The 16,477-nt window shown below is 41.9% G+C and overlaps 1 long non-coding RNA gene across 1 annotated transcript in view; it reads left to right on the plus strand.

Moving 5' to 3' along the window:
- The window catches only part of LOC121957262, a 42,503-nt gene that overhangs the window by 6,745 nt on the left and 19,281 nt on the right, over nucleotides 1-16,477 (plus strand). Inside the window, exon 2 of the long non-coding RNA XR_006106743.1 lies at nucleotides 4,770-4,848. This is a non-coding gene — a long non-coding RNA (uncharacterized LOC121957262). The remainder of the gene's footprint in view (nucleotides 1-4,769; nucleotides 4,849-16,477) is intronic.

The following is a 16,477-nucleotide window of genomic DNA, read 5'->3' on the forward strand; positions in this document are numbered from 1 at the left end:
CTCCGCCTCGTCGTGCTGCTGCTCGCTCTCTTCCTCTCTGTCAGCAGCGTCTCGGGGGACGTGTATTGTTTCAGTGGATAAAAGGAAAGACAAAAAAAAACTGCTTCGGCGGCAAGAGAGAAAGACTTTGTAACAAGCTCTCGTACCTCCAGGGAGGATTCTCCCTCAAATGTTCTCGGAGAGTACACACAGATCCTTCTCGCGCACACACATGCACTCGCTGTCCTGTGGAGAAAGGAACCGAGACCGGCGTCGGGAGTGGCCACAACAGGAAGTGGTCCAGAGATTACATTAAAGGGACGGACTCCCCGCTCCGAGTGAACCTCTGCTGAGAGGTCGAGGCCTCTCCTCCGCCCCTCGGGGGGTTTTCGGCAGTCTGGTACAGTGAAGCTCACGCCGTGACTTTTGAAAGAGTCTTTTCTTGACATCCTGCTGCTCTCAGCATCTGACAGAGATGGAGACATGGGACGGAGACGCCGAGCAGCGAATCAAGAACAAGATGGAAGGAAACGAGAGAGGCTCCACGCTGTAAAGGTCAAGACCGGGATCAAACCGCCCGACTCGTGGAAACCCCCAGCAGAGAAGGTTTACTCTGAGCCGGCTCTAATGGATTTTTATTAATTGCATGTTAGCAGCGCCGTCGCTGATTTTAGTTTTTCTATCAGATAACCTCCGAACGTTACAGAGTCAGCGCTTCCTCTGCCAATGACACATTTAGAACAGAAGAGGCTTTATTCATCCCTGAAAGGGAAATTCGGGTGTCCAGCTGCTCAAATTACAAGACAGCAAACCTTGGACAGTATACAAACTTCAAATACAGATCCATCGGTCGCCTGACATTAGAAATTAGAAATTTAAAAAAGCATGCGATAAACGAGACGACGTGGAACTGCGGGACTAAAGCGGTGCGCGTTCATCGTTCATCGTTATCCTGCAGCACGCTGTCTGAGTTTAACGGTATATTCTGTTATTGTATGATATTTCCATGTAAAATATAAATTGTCACTGGGGGGTTCAGCCGCTCTGCCTCTGAGCCACAGCCGGCCTCAAGTTTTCCAAAAATCAGCAAAAAAACAGCAAAGAGATTCTTATTATTTTCCTACCTGACGAAAGAGGGGAGGTGCCAAAGAGATGCTTCAGTCTGCTGTCACTCTTCAGCTCAGGTAGCTGCTCCTGCTCGTCTGCCGAGCAGGGAAATGGGTCTCGAACCCACGCAAATGCACGGTAGTCCTCTTTGCAGTAGGACCCAAACTGCAAACAAGAGCAGAGAAATCAGTGCCAGGTGCATCGGCAAGGAAGTCTGCAAGGCTGGGAAACGTGTCGCAGTTCCCAGAACTGATGCGGTCGTGCCAGAGAGCAAGTTTTAGGCCATTCAGCCGGTCCAATAAATCCACTAAATAGGAGAGAGAGGCAAGCCACATAGTATCATGCGGGTCTTTAGCCAGATCTGTTTGGTTTTCAGTCAAAAACAACTTCACCTCCTCTCACAGCTCGTACAGCCGCTGTAACACCCGCCCCACTACAGCAATTTTACGGGGTTTTCCAAGCTTAGCAACTCTTGGAGCAACTATATATGATGCTTCCAGACGCTGCTCGGAGACGGCGCTATGCTCAGAGATGGTGGTTTGTCGCAGGAGGCCATCACGTTTCCGTTTAAAGAAGTCTACAGGCTTCTCTTTTAGGTCAGAGGTGCCTTTTTAATTTGCGTGTCTTCATGCTGTCTTTTGCCAGCACACACAACACACTGAGGACGCAGCTCAACTGCAAATAGCTCTCATCATATCTGCGGAGCTGGTGCATCAGTTACCTGACTTTTACGTACCAGAAACGTGTCCATAGTTTTGTTGTCTGTTTGCTGATCCAGTGTGTGTGAACTTTCTGAAGTTGTAACTGCATCGTCGTGGTCTTGTGAGTGTGTGTAACGCGAGGCTATGTGTGGCTAGCTGCAGTTGGAAGAAGTGGGCTACAGATTACTCCTTAGATTACAAATAGCTGTACTGCACTTACAGGAAGGTAATCTATAACGAAGTGAGTCTTTAAAAACACTGTTGTGTTTGTAAATCAATGATTTTGAACGATGGAAACACAGATGCATAAACTCCGCAGGTGTCCTCTCAGTGAGGGTAAGGACTTAAATGATGATGTACTTTTTTTATTTACTTTAGCTCGACTGTGACAAAAACATTTTCATCTACATCCCGCTCTTTAAGCTTTGCGCATGCGCGGTTCATTTCCGGTGTGGACGTGAGTGGCGTGGGTCTGCAGCTGGGACCGTGGCGGGAGCCTGCTGCGGGACTGACCGGCCGTGAGTGCTCTGGGACGGAGGAGGGAGGACAGTAGCTGCAGGATACGCGCCCGCACGTCAGAGTCGTCGGTGCAGATTCCGGTGAAACGATAACGCTCCGGTTTAACTGACGGGTCGGTAAACGCACCTGTGTAAGCTTGTTCGCCGCGGAGGGAGCTTTCACTGACCGGTGACCGGTCCACGACCTTCTCCCCCCTCCGTCTGTCACATCGCGCCACCGGGACAGTGTCCGCGCCACCGGGACAGTGTCCGCGCCACCACTGGATTAGACCAATCACAGTGCAGTTTGCTTCAGATGACGTATGGCAACGTAAGCGGATACAAAGAGTCGGATCGTCTTCCGATTGGTGGACAAGACCAAAACAAACTCTGACCCCTCCAAAGGAACTATGGGAAACCAATATGGCGTTTAGCATCGATGCTAGTATACTCTCATCTCCGAAATATGATTAAAATATGGACGGAAGACACGCGATATCGGATCTGTCATCGCGGATTTATCGAACAACGTCCCGTAAAAACACCCGATCTCCAGGCTGGATACCGAGACACCGGAGACATCCCCGTGAACGGCGCGGCCGGGAGCTCTCACCGAAAAGAGTAAGACGATCACACACGGGCTCAGATTTAGACGCTTTACAGAAAGTGGAGCAGTTTAGTCTCAACGCCGGGCTCGAAGGGTTAATGATAACGCTCCGGTTTAACGGACGGATCAGTAATCGAACCTGTGGACGTTTATTTGCTTTGTGTCAGTCCCGCCGCGCGTTTTCGCCACGGAGGAGCCTCCGCTGACCGGTGTCCGGTCCGCGAGCCGTCCCCCGGTCCGTGACACCGCGCCACCGGCGTGTGTGAACGCGTGAAACTGACCTGTGGTGTGAACGCGCTTCGAGTGGTCAAAAAGACCAGAAAGGTGCTAAACAAGTGCAGTCCATTAACCATTGAAGTCCCGGGCCATTTCTGAAACGGGCTGCAGATGTGCACTCTGCTGCGCGCACCTTTCTGGTCCGGTCTGCGTCTGGTTGCTGTGGTGCGGAATATCTGCTGAAAATCTTAAGTGCTCAAAAATAAATAAAAAAAAAAAAAGCCAAAAATGCAATGAGTAGCTTTGCAATAAATGTTCTGTAAGTTGTAAGAAATTAATAAATTTAGAAAATTATGATTTTTTTTAAGGGACAAATATCATAATTATGTATTTAAAATTATGTAACAGATCTATTATTCTTTTTATGAACTTTTTCAGGTCATTTCCTTGTTTTTTTCCTTAACCCCTTTTTTGTACTTATTTTCTTTACCTTTTTTTACACTAAATTCTTGGTCATTTTCGTATCACTTGTAAACGTGTTACAAAAAAATGTTCCAGAATCATATTCTTGATTGTGTTGGTTTGTGTCTTGTTTCCCAGCTAAATTCTTGTTAATTTTTCAGTTATATCTAACTAAATTTCTTCTTCTTGCCATGTTTTTGAAAGAAATCAGGCTCATTTGCTCAGAATTAAAGGTTCACAATCTAGAAATAACAGCACATTTTTTTCTTCAACAACAACCGAAAGGTCGACAGAGTTTCAGTCATTCAGGTTTGACTGCAGTTAAACTGATGAATTAAACAAAGAGAGCTATCTGTCCGTGCATTCTGGTTTTTTTTTCTTTTTTTTTTTTGCATATTTACAGTAAAAACAGACTTTTTGAATGTTTAAGTGAGTGTTTTCTGCTCGATGGTAAATAAGATTGAAGAGAAGAGAAATGGCAGCCTGCGGCGGCGACATGTATGTGGAAGTGGCGGCAGCCAGACTCTCCATAGGCGGTAAATGGAGTGGAAGTAACACGCAGCCCGACGGTGAAGGTCAGCTTTGGGTCAACGTGATGTTTGTTTAGTAATTTAGACGTTTTTTTGTAAAGTCCTGGTGCAGGATTTGCCACGGGCCAGCGGTTTTGGCGGCTCCTCTCTTCCACCGCGGCATTAAGAGCCGCCGTTTGCCTCGTCGGTTTGAGGCTCAGGCTGAAGTCAGAGCTGGCAGCAGAGAGACGGAGGAGACGACTGTTTTTAGACGAGCTGGGGAAACGCTGGAGCCATGTGATCTGACTTGAGGCACGAGTTGACCTTCTTATAAAGAGTCTGAACATTCAGATCATGAGTAGATTTTTTCTCCCTTTTCATTTAAACTAAATCAGCTTAACAAGTATAACAAAGACACACACACACACAGACACACACACACACACACACACAGTGCTGTCCTATATACTCTGCAGCTTCACGTGATTCATCCAGAGCTGGTGTCCCTGGTGAGTTTACAGTGATAATGAGGCGGATCAATAAGCAGCCGTCCGGCTCTGTAGTCCTCATTTAAATAGATTTCTTTATCGATCGGAATAACTAATTGAAAGGAGGGAAAGACTCCGTCTTAATGCCACATTTTCAAGACGAAAAACATCTGAGGGTAACTTTTTCCCACTGGATTTTGCAGATTTTGCCGCAGAGACATTTCACCACCATCTGATGTTTGTGTCAGCGAGCGAGACCGGCCTCCGTCTTCACGGCACCAGGTTGGTTCACTTCTCTTCATCTTCGCCGACTGTTTGTGGGCTTGTTTGTAAAACCAAACTCTGTTAAATTCAGCCTGCAATGAACGAACCAGGAGCAGCTGTTTGATTCGCCGTTGTGCCGGCGCTCGTATCGAGAGGAGGAGTGTGACTTTTTAAATCTCTGCAGGCTGGAACAGGTTTATTAGAAAGCTTTGCATACAACAAGGGCTGCTGGGTTGTGGCAGAAATCATAATCACTATTAGGGATGTCGTCTGGCCTTCTTTTCATCATTTGACCACAATGTTTTGTTACAGAAGGTGGTTCACGTAGGAAAGTACCTGAGCGATAGAGTGCAAAGTTTCCTAGCTGATGGTTTTCTTGCTTTTTAAATGTACGACATGGTGTCCTGCAAGGGTCCATATTGGGTCCTATTTTATTCACTATTTATATAAAAAATTAGTGCTGCAAAATTGGCAATGCAAACTTTCATTTTAATGCAGACGGCTCCATTTTCTATAGTTCTGCCTCATCTGTACCAAGTGAAGGAGCTGCAGTGTGTTTTTAATGTGGTTCTGAGGAATCTCTGTGAATTAGACTGAAAAACGATGTGCTTTTTCAGGTAGAAAGCTGATGATTTACATCACATTGAACAAGTCTCAACTTACAAATACCTGTTTTTTTCCTTAGGAAACAATCTGTCTTTAAACATCACATCGAGTGTCTTACAAAAAGCTCAAGGTTAAAGTTTCTACAATAGAAAAAAACACTGTTTCTCTTTTAGTGCAAGAAAAAAACAGATTTAAGCGACGCGTTTGTCAGCGTTGACTACAGAGACATTTTATATGCTAAAACATTTTTCCTGGAAAATTTTTCTGCACACATCTTTGCAGTTTGAAAGAGAAAGTTGGTCTTCTCTGTCCGACCGGAGACTGGAACAGCGGTTCACTTTTCTTTATGAGGCCATTTGACCTAAACTTATCTTATTTGTGTTCTACCGACAACTTTAGTACAGAGATATGTCGTTCCTCGAGCCTGCGCTGTCTTTGGTCAGAGTGCTTTTAGAGTTTTTGCAGAGTCATCTTAAACTGGACTCATCAGCTTTTAGGTTTTTTTGTAGTTTTTTTGAACACATGACGCACAGGTATGGTCTCCGACTGCTGCTAGTTGTCTGTTCGTTTTAAATTTGTTGCTTGTCTGTAAATTTTTCTGCTGTTTGTTTTTTAACTTTTTGCGGCTGTCTTTTTGTTCTTGTTCTTTATGTGAAATTCATCATGTTACTTTCTTGGCTCGATGGGACTATTCGTGGTCAAATGAAGGTTAGACGTGAAATACAAAAGGCGTTTCTCTTTAGTCCAGCCCTTCGTGGCCTCGGTGAGCGTCAGCGCTGACTTTGAAAGCACCATCTCTTTATTGGTGGTGTAATTTCGGTTTTGTGATGTAAATATTTTGTGTTTTTTAGAATTTTCAGTGGCTTTGCTGACGGACAGCTGGCTAACTGTGGTAATGTGGAAACACGGTGCATGCTGCGCACTCGGGTTGGGTATCGTTTTGTTTTTGTTTTTTTGACACTGGTGCCAAAATGATACTTTTAAACCGTATTGGTGCCTAAACAGTTTATGAATTGATAGTTTTTTCAAAATAAAGCACAAAACGACAGTCAGCGTCATGAAAGCGAAGCCGTAACACGACTGCAGACTGTGTTTAAAGATGGGCGACGCATCCTCACTTTCCCTCATGATGCAAAAATGAAGCCAAAATATCCCAGATACACCTGTATACCTGTTCAAACTCTCAAATTCTGCATAGGGGAAAAAGTAATGAATAGGAGAATATTCATATTAAACAACTGCCAAAATGTTTTCCTCAAAAATTGCAAAAAATAAAATAAACTGCCAAAATGTTTTCTTAAAAAAATATGTTTAAATATATGTATAATTTTCTTTAAAATATGTTTAAAGAAAAATGGCCATGACTTTTGAATTTTTTCTTCAAAAATAAAAAAGCCAAAATATTTCCTTTAAAGATCACACAAAAAAAGAACATTGTAAAAATCAACCAAATGTTTTTATTGCCAAATTTAAAGAAAATATTTTAACAAAAAATTGTTAAAAATTGCCAAAAAAAGGCCTTTTTTTTTTTTTTTTTAAAGAAAACATGCAAATCAATTATCCAAATCTAAGATCCAATTAGTCACTGAGCCCCAGTGTACAGGAAGGAACTAAGAAAGACTGAAACCAGGCTTCTCCATGTAACATAATTCAGTCACACACACACACACACACACACACACACACACACACAGGTACAGATTAGATGGTGGTCAGTGTCATGTGACGCAGCTCCCTGGTTGTACCTGTGTCACGCTGTGCGGTGAGCCTGCGTATTTCGGGCAGAAACTGTAACAGATACTGTAAGTGTAATCAGCATTTGATTAGCGGGTGAGATAATTGTGTCACACCTGCAGGACGCAGCACGCAGCATCCAGGTAGGAGTAAAAGGCCGCGTGCCTGCAGGCTCTCCGCTCCACCCCGTCTCAGCCAGATCTTTTTAATGACACGCCGAGACGTGCTTTGACACGAGCTCATCAAGACGTTTGGAGGAACCTCGTCTAGAACTCGCTCAGACCAACGCGTTTTCGCAGTGTGATGACGACGCTGTCTGATGAGTCCATGAATGCATCGAGGTGTTTTTTTACCTCCGGCTGCAGGACTGATGCTTTCCAGCAAACCATCCTGCGAGAGACACGAAAGTAAGTGCTTTTTGAAACCAGCAAAGTCAGTTCTTGACTGTCGGTTTGGCTCTTAGGAGGGAAATGTTTGTGTGACGCCTCAGTGAGGACTCACGGATACTTCAGTTTAAAGTTTTGGAAAAGTCATGGAAATTTCACACACAAACTTGTGTAATAACACATGATGTGTACAAGGACCATCGGAAATTTAAAAATACCAAAGATAATTTTCTTGTTTTACGGTGTCTGTCATTGTGGGGATTTTCCCCGGGCCAGTGGGTTTGGAAGGCATGTTTTCGCCAAAAATCCCTAAAAATTCTTGAAGAAAAAAAAAGAGTCAAAATGTTTTCTTTAAAAAAGCTTCAAGAAAGTAAAGAAATATTTTCTTAAAGAAATCACTAAAAATGTTCTAAAAATCCACAAAATATCATCTTTAAAAATTGCTGAAATATTTTATAAATAATTCCAAATGTTTTCTTGAAAAATCACCAACATTTTTTAAGAGAAAAAAATGGTATTTTAAAAAAATATAACATGCAAATTAGCAGTAAAATAAATTAAAAAATACAGCCAATTAAAGTTGGCTAAATTAAGTACAGTACTGTACTTAATTCAATTAGAATAGTATTTTAGTCAACTTTATAAAACAGCAGTTACTTTAACTGTATTGCAACTGTATTTCATTTAAAAAATTGTATTTTTGTAGTTTACATTAGTTTAGACAGGATTTCAAGAATCGTGATCTCGCCTAAAACTTTTGTGCTGTTATTTTGCAGCCATATTTCCCGGCACTAAGAGAGACGCTGCACAGTGATAATCGGGTTTAAATTCTTCAGCTCGACACCTGCACACATGACATCTGCGGCATTACTTTTTCTATAATAATGTTTGCTCTTATGTCCGTTAATTAGAAAAACAAATGAAAAGCTTTTGAGGATGTTTAGGTTATTTAAATGAAGTGTTTCCCAGCAATAATCCAATAATGCTGTTTTAATTAGACACATAAGACGTGCAAACACTTTTGAGTCCCTCGAAATCTGGTGAGAACATTGTGATGCGACAGATTTCTGCAGAATAATCAGCCTCATTAGTCCAGGTGACGGCACATTTCACACGAAAAATATCAAAACAAATGTGATGAAACGTGAAGACAAACGTGTGTTCCCAACATTACCTACAAGTTGCAATAATGTTTAAAAAAAACATTTTAATCTAATGTTCAAAGAACGTTTTATGAATGTTTCACATTTCAGATAATCTTCCTGTGAGGGTAAATGCTGACTGAGACGTTTGAACTGCAACATTTTGAAGATGTTTTGGTGTTTTTTTTCTAAAACGTTCCACAATGTTACATGAGAACAAAGGAAGAACGTTCTCAAAGCAACTTTTCGAAAATGTTATGAAAATGTTACGTCTGTTGTCTGAGCTTACAAACCTTTTTTGTAAAATGAAAATGTAATCTAATGTGATATATCAAGAATACATTTTTTGTTTTTCTAACCTGTTGCTGAAAACGTTACTGAAACATTCAGCGGTCGCATTTGCGTTGATAGCTGACCTAACGGTCTCTGATGAGTTGGACGTGAGCGGAGGATTTTACCTGCTGCCTGTGAGCGCTCAGTGCAGCAGAGGAAGTGTGTGAGTGTGTGTGTTGACTGTAAAGTGGTGCCTCTCCTGCTGTTAGAGAGCTGCACAGAGAAAGGACAGTAGCTGTGCGGCCTTATTACCCCGCTGAGTGAACGTGGGGGGAGCAGAGCGCGGAGATGAGCGGCGGTGGGAGTCGCAGAAAGACGCTCTTGACGCTGTGATGTGATGTGACAGGACATATTGTGATACAACGGTGCGCCTAATCTGATTTGATGTAACTTTGTCTCAAATTATTTTCACGCTCGTGAGTTCCCCCTGATGCAAATTTGCAACACATGTTCAGTAGCTCCTTAATGGCTGCGTTCACTGTCCTAATTTCCTCACATGCAACGCGGATCCGAGTCCGTGCGAGCAGCCAAAATCTGGATGGAGCCGCACCACATGGCGTGCCCGTTATATTTGGAATATTAAAATGTGAATTACTCAGCGCTGCCGTGATAACAAGTGAAGCAAAAGTTCACTGTTGAACATTTAGGCCCACAGCTGTGCACGTGTTGGTGGCGTGTTATGCTTTGTGCACAACTTGATGCGTCGTAGTCGTGCAGACGATTCTCTGAACGCACGAGCAACTGCTGAACAGGACAGGCTGCAGTGACTCAGACTGCAGCTAAACATTAGTTTTGTTTTTGAGTATTTTGTCGATTAATCAGTCAGTTATCTGCCAAAGACCAAGGTGATGTTCTAAAACGTTTTATTTTGTCCTCAACCCAAAGATAGTCAGTGTTTCGTGCAAAATTTAAATGTATGTGTGGCGGTCGCTGAGGACATCTTTAAATTCTGATGTTTCTGAGCTGCAGCTCACAATTATCACAACAGGAAGAGTGAAAAGTGTGTAAAATGCCCCAGATGGTCTCTAAGGGTCGCGTGGGCAGAGAAATAGGACTTTTTTAAAGCGGTCACTCTCCTAAGCAGGAGCACATGGCTAATTATTATGCACAGTGATGTGACCGGACGTCCCACTGCAGAAGATTCAGGAGATGAAACTTGCACCGCTGTCATTCATTTCTCCCCCAAATGAATGTTTTCCAAATATTTTTTGTTGTTTTGCATTATGCATGTATGTGATGTTATTAGCTGCATGTGAAGGATGGGCGGATAGCAGATAATCCTCTCAGCTGAGGGCAGAAATGCTGCACTTTTCACTGTCAGCCTGCTTCATAACAGAATTCACGACCTGCAGCGAGGATGTGAAAAAGAGCTGAGCAGCAGAAGACGTGAACTGCTGATTAAATGTATCCGACACGTTGAAATCGCAGGTGAAACCTTCCTTTGGCTTATTTTGCACAGTCAGCGCTTTTGCTCTTCACAGCGGAGGTCCTGATTCTGAACTATTAAACCGATCGCCGTAATTACGGATAAAACATGTATGAAAGTTTAACTTTCCTGAGATGGATTTGATGTTATCAGCTGAATTAAAGGTGGTGTTGAGCTATAAAAAGTCAGAGTTCACTTTTGGTTTTGAAGTCATGTTACAGTGTTTTTCTGTTTGATACCAGTTTGTGAAAAGATCATTTACCCTTCGGATGGGTCCAACAAACCCTGGACTTTCACTCGTTAGGTTGATGTTTACTGCCTGTCTGAATAGCTTCTTGTGTTTCTCCATTCTACACCTTACCATGTGCCTTTTTTGCCTAAACCAAAACCTTTAGTCCACAATCTGGACTACATGTATGACAAATGCATGAACACAGACAAACGTATCCAAAAATGAAGAATGAAAAGCGTGTAAAATGTGACAACCAGTCCCTGAAGGGTTACTGAGTGTCTGTGTGATGAGAGGAAGTGGTTGTATCCATGAGCTGCGTTCAGTCACTCGGCTAAACGCCTTCACGGCCGGCGGGTGTTCAGCCCCTCAGACCCTCCCGACATCGACTGCGAGATGCAAACTCTCTCCTCATCTTAAATTATACAGTCCTTTAAATGCTGCATAAATAATTTTGGTTGCGAGCCCTACACGAACGTAAGAGTGCACGACAGACCCAAAGGCAAAAAATGCATTAACCTACATAACAGCCGAAGAGATGTGTCATCACTTTGAATGCCGTCTTTTTCTTCTCCGTCCCTTCTTTAGTTTCTCACAGACGGGGAGGCAATGAAAAACTCTTAAAGGCTGCCGAGTATATTCTACCGCCGTTCAATATCAGCACTTGCTCTCTAATGGCCGAGCTAATTACCTGCACGTCACAAGACAAAGTGTTGGCCCACTGGCCTCTTTTCTCCGACAGGTTAGTTACAGAGCGCTGCGCCAGGGTGAGTGTGATGATGGACTTTTTCTTTGTCCACGTCCACGCTGCCCTAAACCCACGCGTAATTACCAACAACTGCCTCTAATGGCTCGCTAATGGAAGCACTCCCTGTTGAACCCGGGCCTGCCCCTGACGGCCCCTCTCCTCCGGCTCTGATCTCTTGTACTTTCATCAGACGAGTCTGCAGCTTTTGTTTTATTTGCTCAGGCAGATGTGTCTGCTGCCTCTCCTGCTCAGACTGGTTGGGCCAATCAGAAGTGTTTATCTGATACAGGCCGGGTTTGAGACGTTTGTCTCGAGTCCAATTTACATTTTTACACAAAACCAAAAAACAGCGATATCATGCGGTGTTCCCCATTAATAACCAAGACTATACATAGCCCATCACTATTAAAACATAACCACCGTCGGGTTATTTCAAGCGCAGTAGCGGCAGAGAGGAGCAGCAGAACTGTCATGTTGCAGTGTGTGATTTTAGACAGCATGCTGGCGTTGAGGAAACAAAAGAGGCATGTTGTTTAACACAACAGCATCTGCCTCCAGTGACATTTAACATAGCGCTTTAATAAACAACCCTTGTTTGTTTTCACTGTTTACTGACATTTTTGACCGCTGTTGCTTTCCTTCCTGTCATCTGCTCTGCAGCTTTTTAAATGCCCCGCCATCATACCTGTCCCGTCCCGACCCGTCCCTCTAACGCAGATGCCAGTTCAGCGCTGTTACCAATTCCACCTTAATCCTTTGACCTTAGAGAAATGTACTTTATTTCCTTCTAAAACATGGGAAAAGGGTGATGAGCAGCTTCAGAAAAAAAGGCCCATAAATTAGAAAGAAACGAACCTAAAGTTACAAAAATGACCGGGAAAGTTTTTTTATTTTTGTTTTTTTTTAAGGAAAGAAAAGTAAAGAAACAAAAAGCAGGAAATTGACCTCTAGGAAGTGTTAAAACACAAATATGTTCCTGGACATTTTTCAAAAAAAAAAAAAATCATATCTAATAATTCCCTCCAGTTTATTCTCAAATCATTGCCACGTCACCTTAACTTATTTTTTGCACTTTGAAGGACATTTATTGCCAGGTTACTCATTTTGTTTTTTTCCTGTGCTTATGAAGGAAGCTTTTCTCAGGCTTCATTCAGGTGTGATGGTGCCTTTTCTATACAGAACGGCGTGACATTCCTGCCTCGAACAGACAGCGCAAAACGGACTAATGACATCATTTTTGGCTTGTGGCAGGGTTACTACGGCGACCGTAAACCCCGCTTCGTGAAGAAGTGTGGTGTTGAGACGTCGTGGAAACACGATGGCTGCAGCTGATGTGGAACGATTTGTTGCTCTGTTTGGTTGTGGATCCATCCCAATTGTGTTTGGAGGCGTTTTGGTCTGCGGCTCCTCGGAAATCGAAAATGCAGCGAGAGGTTTACGTTGTTGTTGCATATTGGGTTCGTCCGCTGCGAGCGACTTTCAGCGTGTTGGTTTGGGAGTTTTTCAAACTAAGAGCCCGTCATAAACATGAGTCAGTGCATCAGAGTCCTGCTGAGTCCAGCTTTGCAAAGTTTAGTGGTTTTGCAAACCTCACACATCCGAGTGCAACAGTGAGAGACAGAATAAGAAGCTCAAACGGCTTTCTGCTGCTCGGGGCCCGAAAACGTTTTCTTCACTGTCAGAACATCAGAAAAAGAGACGGTGGGAGTTTATCGTTTTTTTATCGTGTTTTTCTCGGGGAACTCCAAAGAGAATATCAGTATTCTGAGTGAAAACGCTGAATATGAACACTTTTTTTCTTTTTTTCTCTGCCGGGGGGATTTTGGATGAGTCACTCACATGAGTAAAATAATCCTCCGCCTTTCACGGCAACTGTAAAAGAGAAAAGGCATCCAGCGGGAGAACGGTCCGTACAAAGCGTTGGATTTATTTTCGGTCTTGTTCATTCAAAAAGATCAGAGCCACGGATGAAAGCTTCCGGGCCCCGAGGGCGACGTCTTCATTTTGCGATGCAACGTTTCCGACAAGCGATATGATTAACCCTTTGAATCCTTGATCGACATGACTTTTCTCGTGCCTTCAGATACCTTTCAGATGCATTTAAAGCTTTGAAATGTGAGCAGATTGGTGCCATTTCTTTCAGAGAGAAGAAAAAATACATTTAGTAACCTGAGACTGAAAATAGCGCTGAAAAAGAGAGAATCATTAGAAAATGATCAAACAACGAGGGAAAAATATAAAGACAACTATATTCATAATTTTTATAGCCATAGAAATATTTAAAATTAAGTTAAAGAAAAAATATTATTTCTAATTACTATTTTTATTTAATGTTTTCTTTTTTTTCTCAGGTCATTTCCTGTTTTTGTTCTTTTACTTTTCTGACCTTTTGTTTTTTTTTACTAATTTCTTGCCAATTTTTGGTTCATTTCTTCATCAGTTACCTTTTATGATGCAGATGCCTTTTACAAATATTTAAACTTTCACCCTCTGAGCACATTGGTGCCAATTCTTTTCAAAACACGAGGAAAAAAGTCAGTGAGCAACATGGTAAGAAATGTCCTGCAAATTACAAGAAATCAGTAGATTAAGAGAATTATTTATAAAAAGCTAAATTTTATAGCAAAAAAAGGCTAGGGAAAATATATTTAAGTATTATAATAACATCTATAAAATTCTGTTACAAAATTATTATAATGTCTTGTTTTATTCTTCTTTTCTACTTTTTATTTATTTGTTTTGCTTTGATTTTTAAAATTATTTTCAGGTAATTTTCTTTTATTTTTTCTTAAACAATTTGTGCTAATATTTGAGAAAATTTATAGAAATTTGTAGATGTAGAAAATTATTAAATAAGAAAAAATCGAGGGAAAGACCATACACATTTGAAATTATGTTACAGAATTATTGCAATTTTTAAACACTTTTCCAAAGTTTCTGGTCATTCTCTTGTACTTTTTTTATTAATTTCTTGCTAAATGCTGAGTAATTTCTTCTTAAGTTGCCTTCTGTCTGAAAATAAATAGAAATTAAAAAAAAAAAAAAAAGTTGCCTTCTGTCCCTGTTTTTGACAGAAATCAGACCAAACCTGCTCAGGTTTCAAGGGCTTACGAGATCTTAATTTTTGAGTTTTTAGCATTTTATTCCATCCACTTTTTTCATTTTTTATTTTTCCTGTGTTTAAAATGTACTTAATTTGGATGAAAAGTTGGATTTAATACATTGTTGAGTCTTTCAGGGCGACTGATTCAGTGAAAAGAAAGTCACGGCGGTTAGGCACCAAAAACAGGACTTTACTGAGCAGACAGGACTCACAGGTTAACGTTTGGACACCCGGACTTTAGCTATTCTTCTTGTAAAATAACACATTTTCTTCGAAATTCAGTATTTCTGAGCTAACCGTCAGTAACTACCTCTGCGCAGCTCCTCGCTCTTCATGCTGGCTGCTGGAAACATTGAGTGCGAAGGCTCACGCACACCTTTAATTTCTCAAACACGCTGTGTGGGAGGAAATGTCCAAAGGCAAGAGAGGAGCGATTTCCCACTCACTGTTCTTTTCCGTTATTTAGAAATGCTTTTGTCCTCAGACCTTCAGCAGAGAAAACAAACAGCATCTCTATCAGTCATCATATTTGTTCTTTTACCTGCTGACCGTCCAAAAGTCAAAGTAAAAGTCGTCTTTATCATCAATTCTGACATGTTTGTTAGACATGCAGGAATTAAAAATTGCCCACAGTGCAAAAAGCTAAAGTATAAATTTTTTTTAATATAGGATATATATACACACACACACACACACATATATATGTACATAAATTAAACAATCAGGCATTAAAAAGAAGGAAAATATAGAGGGTGTACATACTTTCCTACATACAAACATGCTGTGGACATACAGACATCTTCATGTGGACAGTTTGGTGCAGTGTCGTGTGTGCAAAAAGAAAAGAGCCGGTTTTCGTGTGAGGTCACGTGTTATGCACAATACAGCAGCAGAAACAGAGTTTTAGTGCAAATGCTTTTCAAAAAAAATTATTATTGTAAGTTGGGTTCAGCTCAACCTTCGACCTCACTGGATTCCTGTGAAATTCACCTAAAATGTCGATCCAAGCAGCGTACGTTTACAGCAGCTCTTGCTCCAGTTTTCGTGGGTTTGGTGGGAAAAATCAGTGTATAGTATTGTGATATTTAGCACGCCAATATTGTATCAATATCCGGCTCATATTATCTGCCGGTGTCTCCGTTGGTGTCTCCGTTGGTGTCTCCGTTGGTGTCTCCACCGGCGTCTGCTCCGCTCGCATTTTCCGACAGGTGTCCCAGCAGGTGTTTGTCCTCTGTCTGCTGCAGGTTCATGTCTTTGCAGTAATCTGTTCGTCCTCTTTAACTGTCCGGATGAATCAGGTGACTTTAGCAGGAGAAGAAACTTCTGATCTGCATCTACACGTCTCTGTGAAGCGGGGACATTCAGACAAAGCTGCTGTCATCATTATTAATATTATTGTTGTTACTGAACATACCGATCCAATCTCAGTCTCTTCTAGGGCTCCAAAATGTCTCGATCCGGCCCTGATACTATCGTTTATTATCGTGCTCGCTGATTACAGTAACCGCTGAACGCCGGTGTAAGCGGCCGCCGTCTAAAACACAAAAAATGGTAAGAAAAACTTGTTTTCCCCTTAAGACGACTTTTGTTCGTCGTATCTGCACTTGTAGTTTTCTGGTTGGTTTCCAGGCATCATTTTTTTGTTTGCTGAAACTGAAAATATGGCCGCCATTTTTAGTCACTTCATGTGTTTAGTATTTAAGAAAAACTACATCACGTCGATAATGAAAATGTGACTTTAACGGAGCCAAAGTTAATGAGAATCTTCAGTGAACATTTTGTCATTCTGTGCTTCTGCACCGTCAGACGTTTTTCTCAATCTAATAATGTTTTATAATGGAACTGATGAGACAGGTTATTAAGGAGATTCGGTCTGAGATGTGGAGACACGCGTCCCTCAGGCGGACAGCCAGCATTAATCAAGGCTTCAACAGGAAGAG

The sequence above is a fragment of the Plectropomus leopardus genome, chromosome 17, assembly GCF_008729295.1.
Source record: "Plectropomus leopardus isolate mb chromosome 17, YSFRI_Pleo_2.0, whole genome shotgun sequence".
Taxonomy (NCBI): Eukaryota; Metazoa; Chordata; class Actinopteri; order Perciformes; family Serranidae; genus Plectropomus; species Plectropomus leopardus.